The sequence below is a fragment of the Ostrinia furnacalis genome, unplaced genomic scaffold, assembly GCF_004193835.3.
Source record: "Ostrinia furnacalis isolate ACB-3 unplaced genomic scaffold, ASM419383v2 OfSCF7086, whole genome shotgun sequence".
NCBI classification, from domain to species: Eukaryota; Metazoa; Arthropoda; class Insecta; order Lepidoptera; family Crambidae; genus Ostrinia; species Ostrinia furnacalis.
Window position 1 is genome coordinate 300,121 of NW_021137325.1, and position 15,976 is coordinate 316,096.

Sequence of the window (15,976 nt, forward strand, 5' to 3'; positions counted from 1 at the left end):
GCCACACGGTGGTCTGAAAATGAAGCTCCCATACCATAGAAACTTGTTGTCAGAAATTAATAAATAAAATTATGTATTGTGTTTAGTATACCTCCCTTTGTTTTACTAATATAGTATGAAGGGTGTGAGTAACTCCATGTGTGAGAAAAAAAATATTTATATTTTTTTTGTATGGAAAAAAACACTTAAAGTGGTTTTTTTTTAAACTGAATGGAACTGAAGGGCTGGTACTCACATGAGCTATTGCACCTTACACGGCGATCAAGATGACATACAATTCTTGTGCCTTTGGGTGCCGCTTTGCATGTACCAAGCTTTGGAAATTTTAAATTTTCGGTAGGTGATCTTTCAAGTCTTTGATGTTATTTTATGAAGTTTTTAACCGTTTTCAATACGAGAGTAGTGTGTAAATAAATACTCATATAACTAGGAATATACTAGGGATATTTTTAAGTAATTTTTATTTTGAAAATATAAAAAATAAAACATAAAATATAATCATTGAATGAAATAACCAACCAGTTGGTAACTGACATTGTTATTAGGTACTAACTTGCTAATGACGTTTTAATTACTTTTAATGAAAATAATAGAAATCAATATTGATTAAATAAACAACTTAAAAAATCGAACTACCTAATAGGCCAGTAGAATTACATTTGAAATCGGAAATAATTCCTACAAAAGATTTTATTGTTTTAATGGCTTCATTTGTTACTCATTAAGACTATCCTAAATTTTCGACTTCGACGGAGTTGTGCTTAAGTGGTGAGGGGGCCCCGAAAGGGGCGTTTTTCGGTTTTACGGTTATATCGCGTAAAGGACTTACCCTATCGAAAACAGTAACTGGTCTTCATGACGGTTGAAGAGCATTTAATCCTGCATTGAATAAGACCAAATTCATATGTTTTGGACAAACTGTTCTCGTGCTTATCTTCGAAAAACTACAAAATGTACGTATAATTAATGATCCTCTCCACGTCCAATGGCTCGATACCCGCAGGATTCCAAGTTTTGAAAAGGACCGCCTCAACCAGTGTAACCCTGTCAAGGCTTACGAGCTGAATGCGCCTATATCTTGTTCGTCCCAGCCATTCGATACGTTGCCTAATCGATGCCTGGTATGGTAACACAGAGTCGTTCAGGAGAGTGCAAGAAAGAGGTGCAGTAACCGCAGTTAAGGAACGGCTGGGACGAACAAGGATAGGTGCATCCAGCTCTTATGCCTTGACAGGGTTAAACTGGTGGAGTCGGCCCTTTACAAGGCTTGGGAGCCTGCGAGTGACGAGCCATTGGACGTAGAGAGGGTCAATATTTACACGTACATTTTGTACTTTTTCGAAGATAAGCACGAGAACGGTTTGTCCAATACATAATATGTATTATGAATTTGGTCTTATTCAATGCAGGATTAAATGCCCTTCAACCGTCATGAAGACCAGTTTTCGATAGGATAAGTCCTTTACGTGATATAACCGTAAAACCGAAAAAATGCCCTTTTCGGGGGCCCCCACCACTTAAGCACAACTCAGTCGAAGTCGAAAATTTAGGATAGTGTTAATGTGTAACAAATGAAGCCATTAAAACAATAAAATCTTTTGTAGGAATTATTTCCGATTTCAAATGTAATTCTACTGGCCTATTAGGTAGTTCGATTTTTGAAGTTGTTTATTTAATCAATATTGATTTCTATTATTTTCATTAAAACGTCATTAGCAGGTTAGTAACTAATAACAATGTCAGTTACCAACTGGTTGGTTACTTCATTCAATGATTAAATGTTTTATTTTTTTATATTTTCAAAATAAAAATTATTTAAAAATATCCCTAGTATATTCCTAGTTATGTGAGTATTAATTTACATACTATTCTCGTATTGAAAGCGGTTAAAAACTTCATAAAATAACATCAAAGACGTGAAAGATCACCTACCGAAAATTCAAAATTTCCAAAGCTTGGTACATGCAAAGCGGCACCCAAAGGCACAAGAATTGTATGTCATCTTGATCGCCGTGTAAGGTGCAATAGCTCATGTGAGTACCAGCCCTTCAGTTCTATTCAGTTTAAAAAAAATCCACTTTAAGTGTTTTTTTCCATACAAAAAAAATAAAAATATTTTTTTTCTCACACATGGAGCTACTCATACCCTTCATACTATATTAGTTAAACAAAGGGAGGTATACTAAACACAATACATATTTTTATTTATTAATTTCTGACATTAAGTTTCTATGGTATGGGAGCTTCATTTTCAGACCACTGTGCGCCATTACGTCGTCTGCAAACATTGTACACTTTTAAAAAGAAATACCGGGAACACATTTTTAACGAACAAATACTGGAGTAGGTTACTTGTATGCTTACCTAAAGGTTTCAGACGATCAAGCACGGAAGTGGGCAAGACGATCGAGACTGCTGTAGCCTGACGTCACTACTTGAAAATTGTAATTTTTTCTCTCCGGACNACTTACTTATTTGATTTTAATGATAGTTACTATAGGTACGTACCTATAATTTTAGTAGAAAGAAAGGTCATTGAATGACTAAGTGACTCACTCACTCATCACGAAGTCTCAGAAACTACAAGTCTCAAAAGAGTTCTCAGGGGTTCATGGTCTATTCCACCTGGCTTTGATCACCAAGATGATCAAAGTGGACGCCAGTTAAATTATTTTTTTAGTGTTATTTGATCACCTATAAATAAACCACATACCTCTGAATTGTCACAAGTCACATACATGTCCAATTTGTTTATTGGACATGTATGTGAATGCGGTTTTTAGAAAATGTCAAAAATGTTACAAAACAAAATATGTAGTACAACAATTGGACATGTGACTAATCTGAGGGGGTGTGATTTGTTTGTAGATGATCAAAGGACACTAAAATAATATTTTAACTAGAGTCCACTTGGTTCACCCAGGACATCGTATCCGTGGGTGATCCTGATCCTGAGTGATGAATAAATTCAAAGGACACTAAATTGTCGCTGTAAGTCCACTTTGATCACCTGGCTGATCAAAGCCAGGGAGTTAAAAAGGGGGTTAGAAGTTTTTATTGCAGTCCTCGGTTTTTAAAGTAAGAGACTTGAAAGTTAAAATGTATGCTCACTATGATCTCTAGATATTGTGGAGGTGTACATATACTGTTCGGTACACTGTGGTACTGTGTACACATCGGTTTGCCATCGATATTGTATGTGGCAGAATCGTTGGAAGATCTTGGTACAATGCTCGAAGACCTTAATCGATTTTCCCAACAGGTAGGCCTGAGGATGGACATGGACAAAACGAAGCTTATGTCGAATGTCCATGTTGCGCCCTACCCAGTATCAGTTGGGAGCTCAATTCTCGATTGTCGACAAGTAGGTATATCTACCTCAGACAAACGATCCAGCTAGGTNATATTTTCGGGACGCCCCACAAGCAACACGTAATTACTTTGCAACTCCACACTGAGTTTCGGCAAAATTTATTTGTTTAAGCTACGCCTATTGAAAAACTTCACCTGATTGGGTTTTCCACCAGGGCTAAAATCGTGTAAACGTAAATTCACCGATTTCTCCAAAACCTCTGGCAAACTACTGATTTCGTGAAAATGCACTTGAACATTCAATAAAAGAAATAGAAGAAGAATACAAACTAATTGTGTACTTTATCTTTAAATATTTAATCGATTAAATTATATTCGTTGACTATTTTAAAAAAATCCTAGAAGTTTATACATAAGTATTTGGTGTGTTTTTTGATTGAGTGGTTAACTTAGTTTTGGAAAGATGCTATAATAGGGCAGCAAAGTTATTATTTTGACACTTATCGAGCAATATAACTTTGTCTTACCACAGTTAACACAATACTACGAATAGGTCCTCCTTTAGAAATTAGCGAGTCTCTTACACACAGGATGGAAATCATAAATGTGGAATGATGAAGTCGCATTATACTTAAACGGGAATTCCAACATCCCAAGCCATTAAGTAGTCATTAATACATTAATGTCTTCATTAAAGTATGTTCATAGGGTAGGTAGGTAGGTACTTACCTATGTAAAGTAGAAACTAGGGGTTCCCTGTACATTATCTAATTTTAGCACTCGAAGCAAGTAACTAGTCTAATAAGAACTAGTACCCATCCCAACTAATATTATAAATGCGAAAGTAACTCTGTCTGTCTGTCTGTTACGCTTTCCCGCTTAAACCTCGCAACCGATTTTGATGAAATTTGGCATAGAGATAGTTTGAGTCCCGGGAAAGAACATAGGATAGTTTTTATCCCGGTTTTTGAAACATAAATGATAAAGTTTTTCTGTGACAGACAAAATTCCACGCGGGCGAAGCCGCGGGCGGAAAGCTAGTTTCAAATAAGGATGATATTAAGATTAAAAATATTAAGTACGTATTTTGCTATCTGTGTTTGTATCTGCCTACGCAAATTGTAATAATAGAAGTAGTAAGTTTAGTCCACTACTTTTATCTATGACGTCCAAATGAAAGGATCTGACGCAGCAAAAACTATGGACTGCGTGAGTTGACTTTCATCTATACAGACCATAACGCGCGACCCCATTCTGTGCGCACATGGAGGGCTATTTCCCAGTCCCGGCCGTCGTTAACGGGTTAATTCTAGCCAAAGGGACAACCCTACATTATAGTGATACAATAATAATGGCTGATGCCATGTTGTATACATGCGATTGTTGGTTGCATTTTTTTACAGTATTAATAAAATACACCTCGATTATATGTATACAATATATGTACTGTTCATTGAAAGAAATAATTTGAAAATTATAAATATAATAACTTGAAAAAAATCGAACTGCCTAAGGCGGGAATTGAACCGTTTGAGATGCGACTCTTAACGCTAAAAAAATAAATAACTATGAAAGAAATAATATTTATTTGGTTCGAAAAATAAGTAAGAATTGAATATTTTCCTGGAAAAAAATTGATTGATTGGCACCTACTTTTCATTTTTGCCCGGTCTTTACAGTTAATCAATGGATAATACCTACTGAGCCAAAAAAATGAATATTTTCAGTCTTGTTTTTACTTGTAATAAGATGGGATTTGCATATTTATGGACCCTATAAGAAAATCAAGGACACATTTTGTTAACCTACACATTTATCTTATAATAGAGACATATCATTTGGAAATGTAAAATGTTGATAAGTGCTCTACACATCTCACATCAGAATCAGTGTGTTTATCGCTAGCGGTAGGTAGCAAATTTTGTAAATTCTGTGTGCCGTTCCCTTCATGACAGGATGTCTGTCTCGTAGACATGAAGGCGTTATCTGTACATGTTCCCACCAATTTTCCTCGGGCTATGATAAATTTCAGGGAAGTTTATTAAGGACTGGAGGTTTATTCCGCAAATTACCTATTTCGATTACTGGCTGTGCCCGCGGCTTTGTACGAGTGAAAATAGTTTGAATAATATTTCCCGTTTTTTGCAACATTTTTCTTTACTGTAGGATGATGTTATAAAGCCCAAAGAATAGGCTAGCCAACACTAAAATAATTTTTCAAAGCAAACAAAAACTCTTCAGCTTTATAAACTATGTTAGTAAGTACCTATAGATTTCTCTCCCACTCACCCTCGGATTCCTGCTGGTATAAAAAATAGGCATTGAAATTGTTTTGGGGTAGACCCAGTGACCTAGTACGCTCGGGTTAAGCCCGTATTATGATCCTGAATGAAAACGTACAAGTTATTCGAAGAATGCGAACCCCTTTCTGTTACCTTAGTATATTTATCTGATATTATAATCTGGGCGAGTAATAATATAATCTATTCATCTTTATTTGGCTGCCTGGGCTTTATGGCGTTTGAGTATTAGGAATGAAGTGTTTGTACCCGGGGACTGATGGCCGTGTCTCTATTGAACTAAATGTCGTCATGGTGCAAAAAGGTGTCTACCGAAAAATTACAAATTTCATAAGTCCTAGGATAGGGTAAAAGGGTTAAAAAGTAACTTCTATAAAGGGATTATTTTGATTAGAAAGGTTACATTAAATTACTTCTATTGCGCCTTATGTAGATGTCTACGCAAATCTACGTAGAGTTGATTACTGAAATAACATCTAAAATCTTACAGTATTATTGTAATCTTTTTATCGTTTTTAATAACAGACTACGTAAAACTGACACCAATAACGTTATAAAAATTACATATAAGTATAAGAATTTTTGCGAATTTATTAAGTTTTAAGACTTGAGCATTATTTTGTAAGAAGAATGTACACCTACCTAGGTAGCTGGAAAAAAATGTTTTTCGGAAAAGTGCTGAATGGTATTCCAGGCCTGGGTTTTTGCTGTCCTCTGCCTATCTGACCGGTGGCGTGTCATCTAGCGGAAAATTGGCATCCGCAGTTTGTGGTTTAGTTGCTTACATGCGTGTACTTTATCTCAGTGGACCCTAGAGGCTGATGGAAAGCTAAGTACGAATTTATCGGACCCAAAAGCGACGAGTAGGCAGTGGTCACTTTAACACAACAATCTGAAAATGTTTCCGTTGTGTGTGACTAATAACTGTAATATGTTAACGTGTTAAATTTTAAATATAATTATTTCGCTCTAATAACACATAAAATAAGATTGGATTATTGTTAGCGTAAACTATTTCATAGATATTAGATACAAATTAATTGGGCAATGGTTTAGATATTGTTAAAGTACCTCCTACCTATTAGAGCATTCAGAGTTGTTAAATTAATACAATACCAACCAACTACTAAGTAATATCAATTATGCGGTATCTAGCTAGAAATTATGAGCTTTTAAATTGTTTTAGAACTCATTAAATCTATTATCGTATTATAGATAGTCTATTAAATAATAACAATGTTTTGTGCATGTTTTTGGATAATTCTACAAGTTATTAAAACTGTCACCATAGAGTCACACTTTTATGAAACCCATACAAACCATAGGTTTGAAGATGGTAATGATCAATGGTTTGATGAATCAAGAACAATCAAGTCCTAAATAATGATTCCATTCTTTGAACTCTTAAGTATATCATGTGGACAATCGATCAAACCATGTCAGATTCATAGTGACTCATGGTGACTCTTGACGATCAATGAAGATTGACATGGAACTGGTGTTCCTCCCAGCTAAATACCTACCTATAAATGATCATAGCAACAAAACATCCAACAAAATCTAAATAGATCCCGTGGGCATCCATTCTACTTGATGGCGGTTGTTCACAAATCTTAATAAAACGATAAATTCTTTGGCTAGGTAAAAACGGCAATACGTCACGACGCGGCATCTAGCGCTATAAATCAGTGCCTTTTTGTAAACAAGTTTCCCTTGTCAGTGGTTTTATTGCGGTACTTCAGTCCGCTAGTTAATAGGAAGTAGCAAGTGACATATCAAACGCATCTGTTGACTATCTCATGTTGTTTGATTGGGACAGTCGAGATCAGCGTTGCCAGTTTTTTTTTCGCCAAGTCGGGACTTTGGTACTTTTTGAGTGAAAATAGCGGGATTCTTCCGTCAAAAGTGGGACATAGTAAAAACACGTATAATAATCAAAGGTTTTCAAATATTTATCTTTTTATTTGACTTAAAATTACGTTTAAGTGACAATAGATAGCAAAAGTAGCCATAGAAAATGTATTTTAACAAAAAAAATATATTTTAAATCAGTACGGCTAGCACGAAAATCTTTCGAGTTCAAATCGTTTGCGTATTTAAATCGCCATCAAAAGATTTAGTACGAAAACTACAACAGCACCCTTGTGGACGTGTCGTAAAGTGAACTTAGTGTAAGAAATGGTTGCACGAAACTTATTTTGAGAATCAAAATTGTCACGTTATCGTTTAATTCGAAGGTTGAGTATCGAATTTTATCGAATACGCAAACGATTCGAAGACGAAAGTTGTTCATGCTAGAGGTACAGATTTACTATAATTAAATTCGTCTTTAGAATAAAAAAAGAAAAAATATCGAAATTAAAAAAGTTTTATTATTTACAATAATATGGCGTTTCAAACAATAGTCTGGTGAAGTGAGTGTTTCTCTCCGAAAAGCGGGACCGAGCCTGTCCCGCGCGGGACATTTAAATTTGATTAAAAAATCGGGACGTCCCGCCAAAATCGGGACGTCTGGCAACGCTGAATGGGTATATGAGCCGACACTAGCCCATGTTAACATGGTCATATAAATGGTATGGTGAAGTCAGAAATTTGATATCATCATTTTTTTTAAAATTTTCATACAAAATAAATTTTATAATATCCGATTTGTATGAAAATTAAAATAATTAAAATGAAGATATCAATTTTCTGACTTCACCATACCATTTATATGCCCATGTTAACATGGGCTAGTGTCGGCTCATATACCCATTTACCTAACACCCTGTATATTCATTTGGAGGGCGCCACTTCTAACTTAGAAGTTCTAAGCAAATCTGTCAATCTAGCTGAGGAGATGTACAGTCACGGAATGAAAAGGTTCGTCAGTTTTCAAATTGATTCCTTCAACGAATCACGAGCACATATTATTATTACCTTTTGAAACTATGTTGAAGAATAATCTCGAGTTAGAGAAAATAATCTTTAACTGTTCGTCAGTAAAGTTCAAAATTATTCAGATCAAAGTTTGACGATTTATCTTGTCAAGAAGATTATTATGATTGATAAACTAAAACCTTCTTGTTGGTTCAACCTGCCATTATTATTTCTTTTAAATAAAAAAAACTATTGTCAATTGGTCAATGTCATCATTGCATTGCACTGATGGGATCACAGATNTCTTAAAACAAAAACATCGAAAACCTTTTTTCATAATCATATTAAGTGCACTTTATCAAGACACACTGTTTAAACGTAAATCAGTCTTTGTCGTCCTGAGAAAAATAAATAAAAGGTTACCCTACTTAGAAAGAGAGAGCCTGCCCACAGAGAGCGAGATAGTGATACATAGGTTGTGCTTCAAGTAGGTATTCTAAGTCTGGCCTCCATTTTTATCTTTAGCTTCATGTTTCCTCCATAGACCAATCATTCCTCATCATTCAGCCGTTCAAATATAGATGACCCACGCTGAACTGTCCCGCCAAACTCAATGACAGGGGGGCGCTACCATCGTTCAACTATATGGTTTCTAACATGGCAAAAATCTGAACCAGCGATCCGGTATTGACGGTGGCGCCCCACTGTCAATGTCATCGACAGGACAGTCCAGTATTTTGGAACTATAAAAAACAATCTTTCATCCGTTCCGTTACACGCAAAACTCATAAGTTATTACATTACTTTTACATGTTTTTACAAATATTTTGTCATGTAAATGAGACTCCTATTTTTATCGCTATCAATCAAATATATGATATAATTTCTTTACAGGTTTCATTGCCTACTTGTATTCAATATCAAAGGTGCTCCGATTCGCTGTACATTTGGCTTCCCTAATAACGACTGGAGTGGAACACGTCAAACAAACTATGGATAATTTTAAAAACACCGCCCAACCGGAAACGTTGCGTGCGAGTTAGTTTGGTTATAAGGATTGATAACATTATTGTTATTGTAAGTATTGTTATTTGGGATTCGATAATAGCTGAACACAAAGATATTTACATAATATATTTACCTCTTATCAAACTTTTATTACTTTCTTTCACTATTAACGAAAGTATTTGTCTTCTTTTGTTTCCAAGACGATACTATTTTTGCTCCAATAATCATTTTAAGAACTTGGGTAATTCATAAAGGGGATGTCGATGTAGCAGACTTAATGATGGTAAGATGATAATGTATGTGTCTGGTTCATGGCGATATCAAAAACAATTGCCTGTGCTCGAGCCGCTTGTTATGTCTAAGTTATGTGAATTACCTGTGAAGTTTCATTTTATGGTGTAATAAAGAATAAAGATAGCGATGTTGNACATAACGAAGAGATTGAGACGACTTAAGATCTTATAGGTAGCAATAAAAGTACTAAGAGTCATGTTGAATTGTTGATTATAATAAGAATAGCTTGTGCAGTTTTGTTATTATTTCTAATAAAAAACTACGCGGAATGGGCATTTTCTTTTCATATAAATACTGCCTTACCACGTTAATACTGTGTACCACGGTAGTGAGTCAGTGTGTACCCCTAGTAGTCCACAGTGACTCAATTATCATTTTTTTGTTTTAGGTTCCTACTTTGACATAAGTAGTAAATAATGTAGAATCATGAGTGCTCAGTTACAGTTCAATAGTGTATCTAAAATGTGAGCAAATTTTAGGCCAATATTAAAGCGATATCTATTTTTATTAAGCTTCGAAAAAAAAGTGAGTCACTGTTGCCTCCCTGACCCTACTTTTNATGTTCGGGGATTCCCCGATACATCGAGAATCACGCATTCAGATAGCCGCAGTGTTGCCAGAAGGTTACTTTTGTAACCTTTTAGGTTACTTTTGAACTGCATTGGTTACTTTTAGGTTACACTAATGGAAAGGTACCTACTTTTAGGTGATTTTTCAGAAATTGTAGAATTAACTTTTACAGGTTATTCAGTAAAAAATATTAACATGAACAACTGCATTTAAACATGAATTTGATTTATTATTTGTTATAAAAAATGAGTTTTAGCCAATGTTTTTCGATAGTGAAACGCAAATCCATGAAACGTTTTTATACGACCGGTCACTTTTCGGTCTTCATGGAATGGTCAAAATTTCGAATTTAGGTAAATGATTGATGATCAATTGTATTCATTTTCCATCCATGAACATGAAGAAGGTTACTTTTTATTCAAAAAGGTTACATTTTTTTATATTTCTCGCACCGGGCGCATAAAAGGCTAGTTACGGCACTGGTACGACTTTATCCGACCTAAAAGCGACGAGTAGGCAGTGGTCACTTTAACACGACAATCTGAAAATGTTTCCTTTGTGTGTGACTAATAACTATAATAATATGTTAACGTGTTAAATTTTAAAATATTTCGCTCTAATAACACATAAAATATAAAGATTGGATTATTATTGTTAGCGTAAACTATTTCATAGATATTAGATACAAATTAATTTGGCAATGGTTTAGATATTGTTAAAGTACCTCCTACCTATTAGAGCATTCAGAGTTGCTCTGTAATTAAATTAATACAATACCAACTACTAAGTAATAGCAATTATGCGGTATCTAGCTAGAAATTATGAGCTTTTAAATTGTTTTAGAACATAGAACTCATTAAATCTGTTATCGTATAAATAATAGTCTATTAAATAATAACAATGCTTTGTGCATGTTTTTGGATAATTCTACAAGTTATTAAAACTGTCACCATAGAGTCACACTTTTATGAACCCATACAAACCATAGGTATTACCATCTTCAAACCTATGGTTTGTATGGGTTCATAAAAGTGTGACTCTATGGTTTGATGAATCAAGAACAATCAAGTCCTATAATGATTCCGTTCTTTGAACTCTTAAGTAGGTATATCATGTGGACAATCGATCAAACATGTCAGATTCATAGTGACTCATGGTGACTCTTGACGATCAATGAAGATTGACATGAAACTGGTGTTCCTCCCAGTTAAATACCTACCTATAAATAATCATAGCAACAAAAAATCCAACAAAATCTAAATAGATCCCGTGGGCATCCATTCTACTTGATGGCGGTTGTTCACAAATCTTAATAAAACAATAAATTCTTTGGCTAGGTAAAAATGGCGGCGATACGTCACGACGCGGCCTCCAGCGCTATAAATCAGTGCCTTTTTGTAAACAGGTTTCCCTTGTCTGTGGTTTTATTGCGGTACTTCAGTCCGCTAGTTAATAGGAAGTAGCAAGTGACATATCAAACGCATCTGTTGACTATCTCATGTTGTTTGATTGGGGCAGTCCAGTAGGGCTAGCACGAAAAACTTTCGAGTTCGAATCGTTTGCCTATTCGACAAAATTCGATACTCAATCTTTGAATTAAACGATAACATGACAATTTTAATTCTCAAAATAAGTTTCCTGCAACCATTTCTCATACTAAGTTCACTTTACGACACGATTACAAGGGCGTTGTTGTAGTTTTCTTATTAAATATTTTGATGGCGATTCGAATACGCAAACGATTCGATATCGAAAGATTTTCGTGCTAGCCGTACAGATTCATGTTTGCCCATCGGTATAGTTGACCTACTTTATGATACGATATAAACGGTTTTCCTATTTAATGTTTCCATGAGTTGTGTAATGCATTTTGTTGCTGAAGGATTGTTAATGGTCAGTTAAAAAATAATCATAAAATAATGTAATTTTTAAGATATCTCTAATGGTCTCTGCCTGCTGAACATCCCAATGATTTCCAGATTATTAAATATCAGAAACTCATGTTTACGTAGTTATTAATAGAATCATTTTCTTGTATCTGGTTACGATCAGATAAAATTACCCTAAATGTTGCCTAAAAAAGCACCTAATTGTATTTATGGTGAAACGACAGTGCTTAAAGTTGCCTCCTTTTCGGGAAAATGCACCGTTTTATACACAAAGAAAAGTTAAGATCCAATAACAGGTAAATAATGGCAATACAGACACCCCTAATGAGTATATTTACCCTGTTTCGGTGCGTTGTTATACCCTGTTTGACTTTATCTTTTACAGGGTGTCAATTTGCACTTACTTACGAAAATAACACCCCTAGGGATACAATAAAGAGTGTCAAAGCCCCCAGTTTCTGTAAAGAGATTTCTTAGTTTCTTTATGTAACTTGTAAGTTTCAGTACAGTGTAGTCATAATATATTAAGTTTTCTATTGCATTGGAAAAGTACATTTTTATTTCATTGTATTTACCTACTGCAAAAAAAAAACAAGTCACCACTTTGACCACCATTAATCACAATAAACTTTTTGAAATACTGTGATGCTGCGAAGCTTCGAGATATTTGTGTGGGAGTGGGAGTTCTTGGTTTTATTGAAACTCGGAGGAATTGATGAATTTGATGTATTTCTCGTTATAAGTCTTACAGCTTATACGTCTTTTAGACCTTTTACTACAATGTTATAACAACTCGACCGTCTTTCGTCTTACGTCTTCCACCACTAAAAGTCACAAGCAACACACTCTTCTTTCAAATAAAGTGCTATCCTCACTCTCAATCTTCATTCCTCATTCATCTCTTTCGTTTCCTCCATAGACCAATAATTCCTCATCATTCAGCCGTTCAAATAAAAAACAATCTTTCATCCGTTCCGTTACACGCAAAACTCATTAATCATACATTACTTTTACATGTTTTTACAAATATTTTGTCATGTAAATGAGAGTCCTATTTTTATCGCTATCTAAAATATTATTACCTTCATGATAGAATTTCTTTACAGGTTTCATTGCCTATTCGTATTCAATATCAAAGGTTCTCCGATTCGCTGTACATTTGGCTTCCCTAATAGCGACTGGAGTGGAACACGTCAAACAAACTATGGACAATATTAAAAACACCGCCCAACCGGAAACGTTGCGAGTTAGTTTGGTTATAAAGATCGATTACATTATCGTTGTAAGTATTGTTATTTGGGACTGGATATTATAGCTGAACAAAAAGTATTTATCTCTTATCAAACTTTTATTACTTACTTTCACTATTATAGAAAGTATTTGTCTTCTTTTGTTTCCAAGCCGATAATATTTTTGCCCCACTAATCATTTCAAGAAGTTGGGCAATTCATGAAGGGGATGTCGATGTAGCAGACTAATGATGGTAAGATGATAATGTATGTGTCTGGCTCATGGCGATAACAAAAAGAATTGCCTGTGCTCGAGCCGCTTGTTATGTCTAAGTTATGTGAATTACCTGTGAAGTTTCATTTTATGGTGTAATAAAGAATAAAGATAGCGATGTTGGAAAAAAGTTATAATTAGACTCAAAATATTTGAGGATATATTATTATGTATACGAGTTACCTTTGTACGAATAATATAATAACAGGCTTCAGTGTAATTAAATTTCAAAAGTTAGGCTTTAATAAGCATCCGTGGATTATAAGTTATAGGTAGTTGAATTGAGTTTGAGCTGCTGAAGTCTGTAGTTATTTATTTTCAGTATAACTTCTATTCCCTGCCCAATTGAACTACGGTTATGGCAGTTGACAAGTTTTATGAACACATCATCTAACCCTCGAACATTTTTCTTTGTATTCAGTTTTGTTAGCAGGTACCTAACGATTGCTGCGAAAGAAAAAACTTTTTACTTTGCTACTGAACTTTATTTATCGCGAAGATACCTACTCAATTTTATCTTGATTTCTTGAAATCTGAAATGTCACGTAAAGTTACAATGAATCAAATCGTGAACGTGACTACATCTAGGTACCTTACTCTCAATTTTCGTAAAAAGCAAGCTAAATCTGAAAATATAATGGCTTACCTACCTCACCTACACCATAAAATTTGTCAAAATAAAATTCAGAATACATTTTTTATGTAGTCGTTTTATGGTACCCAGAACATAATTTAAATTTACTTTTGGCTAAATATACCATTACAGGTACCACAGTCTTTGTAAAAATTGTCTTTCATTATCTAAAATGTGTCTTTCATTATCTAAATATTGATTATCTAAAATGTGGGGACCAATTAAAAGTTTTTAATCAAAAGATAAAATGTTGACCAGCCGGGCTAGGATGCGCACCGTGATAAAATTTTATTGATGATTTTAGACGAAAAACGTATGGGCTTGTCGAGTAAAATCGATAAAATTGCGCGATAAAAGCTTATCGCAGCGCATATCCCAGGCCTACATGTCGTGTAGTTAGACCACTCATAGACTTACTAATTGGATTTCCCAAAAACAACTTAGGTAAGTAGGTAAGTATTACAATTTGGCGCTAGATGAGAAAAGGCCGGGCCACGCTCGGCCGTAGCTAAGTGATTTGTGGAGAACTAGCGATTCTATTAGGGCTTCTGTCGTAATTATCTCATTCTCATTTCGCAGTTCCCTTGATTTCTGACATAATATATCTGACCCGGCAGAGGAATTCTAGGTCCGAGTGAGCCTTATTTAATGAGGTAGTGTACTTACTTACGATGTAATTACGTAATGTTTGCGAAAAATCTTTTCTTTTACTAAACTGAGTGTAAACTCTTTTAACTCTTTGGTAAGTTTTGATACCCTAATATGTGTAAGTTTCTTTAAGTTTGCCCTGTTACAATATACTTAGGTAGATGCTATCTGTGATTTTTGAATATGTAACAAAATATAACCTACACACACAGTTATAAAGACAGAGTATTGTTGGGCCATGATTTCATGAAGAATCCCATTTTGTATTCAAAGCTGAATCCATAAAAATCTGTCCCTGGTTTTGTATTATAATAGATGATACCTAATGTCGCAATATTGTGACCTTCAAATACAGTTTGACTTGCTGAAGGGCAAGTCGAGTTTAAGGGTTTCTATCCTTTATCTATTAGTCCGTCAAACTATATTACTCGACCCTCTTCTGCAGGTATTAAAAGGTTTAGGCAAATAAGGTCTCACCTTCAGATTGTCCTTACATCGTAATAAAGATATTGTTTAGGTTCATACTAAGAGTCTGCTAACAGAGTACCTATGTTAATCCTCGACGACTTTCCTTACAATGTCTGTGCCATAAAAACAGCGCTACGGGACGAAAATGTAACGCAGATTGTACTCAAAATAAGGTCTTACTTAAGCTGTCAAAATGATCTACTTTTTCTACTAAAAACAAGAGCTATCAACGTAATTTTTTCGCCAACTCTATTGACTAACTTTTTATTGCTCTCAAAGCTGCTAAAAATCTGGTTTTGCAGCAAGTTCAGAATGATTTCAGGGCAAGGAATTTTTGCGTGGAGTTATTGGATAACAGACCGCTACTAGTGGAGTTCTGTTATAACTCCATAGGTTTTTTCTATGACAATACAGGTCCAGTTTATTCAGCTCTTTGTCTTAGGGGTCCACTTCTGAACAAGCCATTGATTTCCAGTGAGAAAAGCCCATGG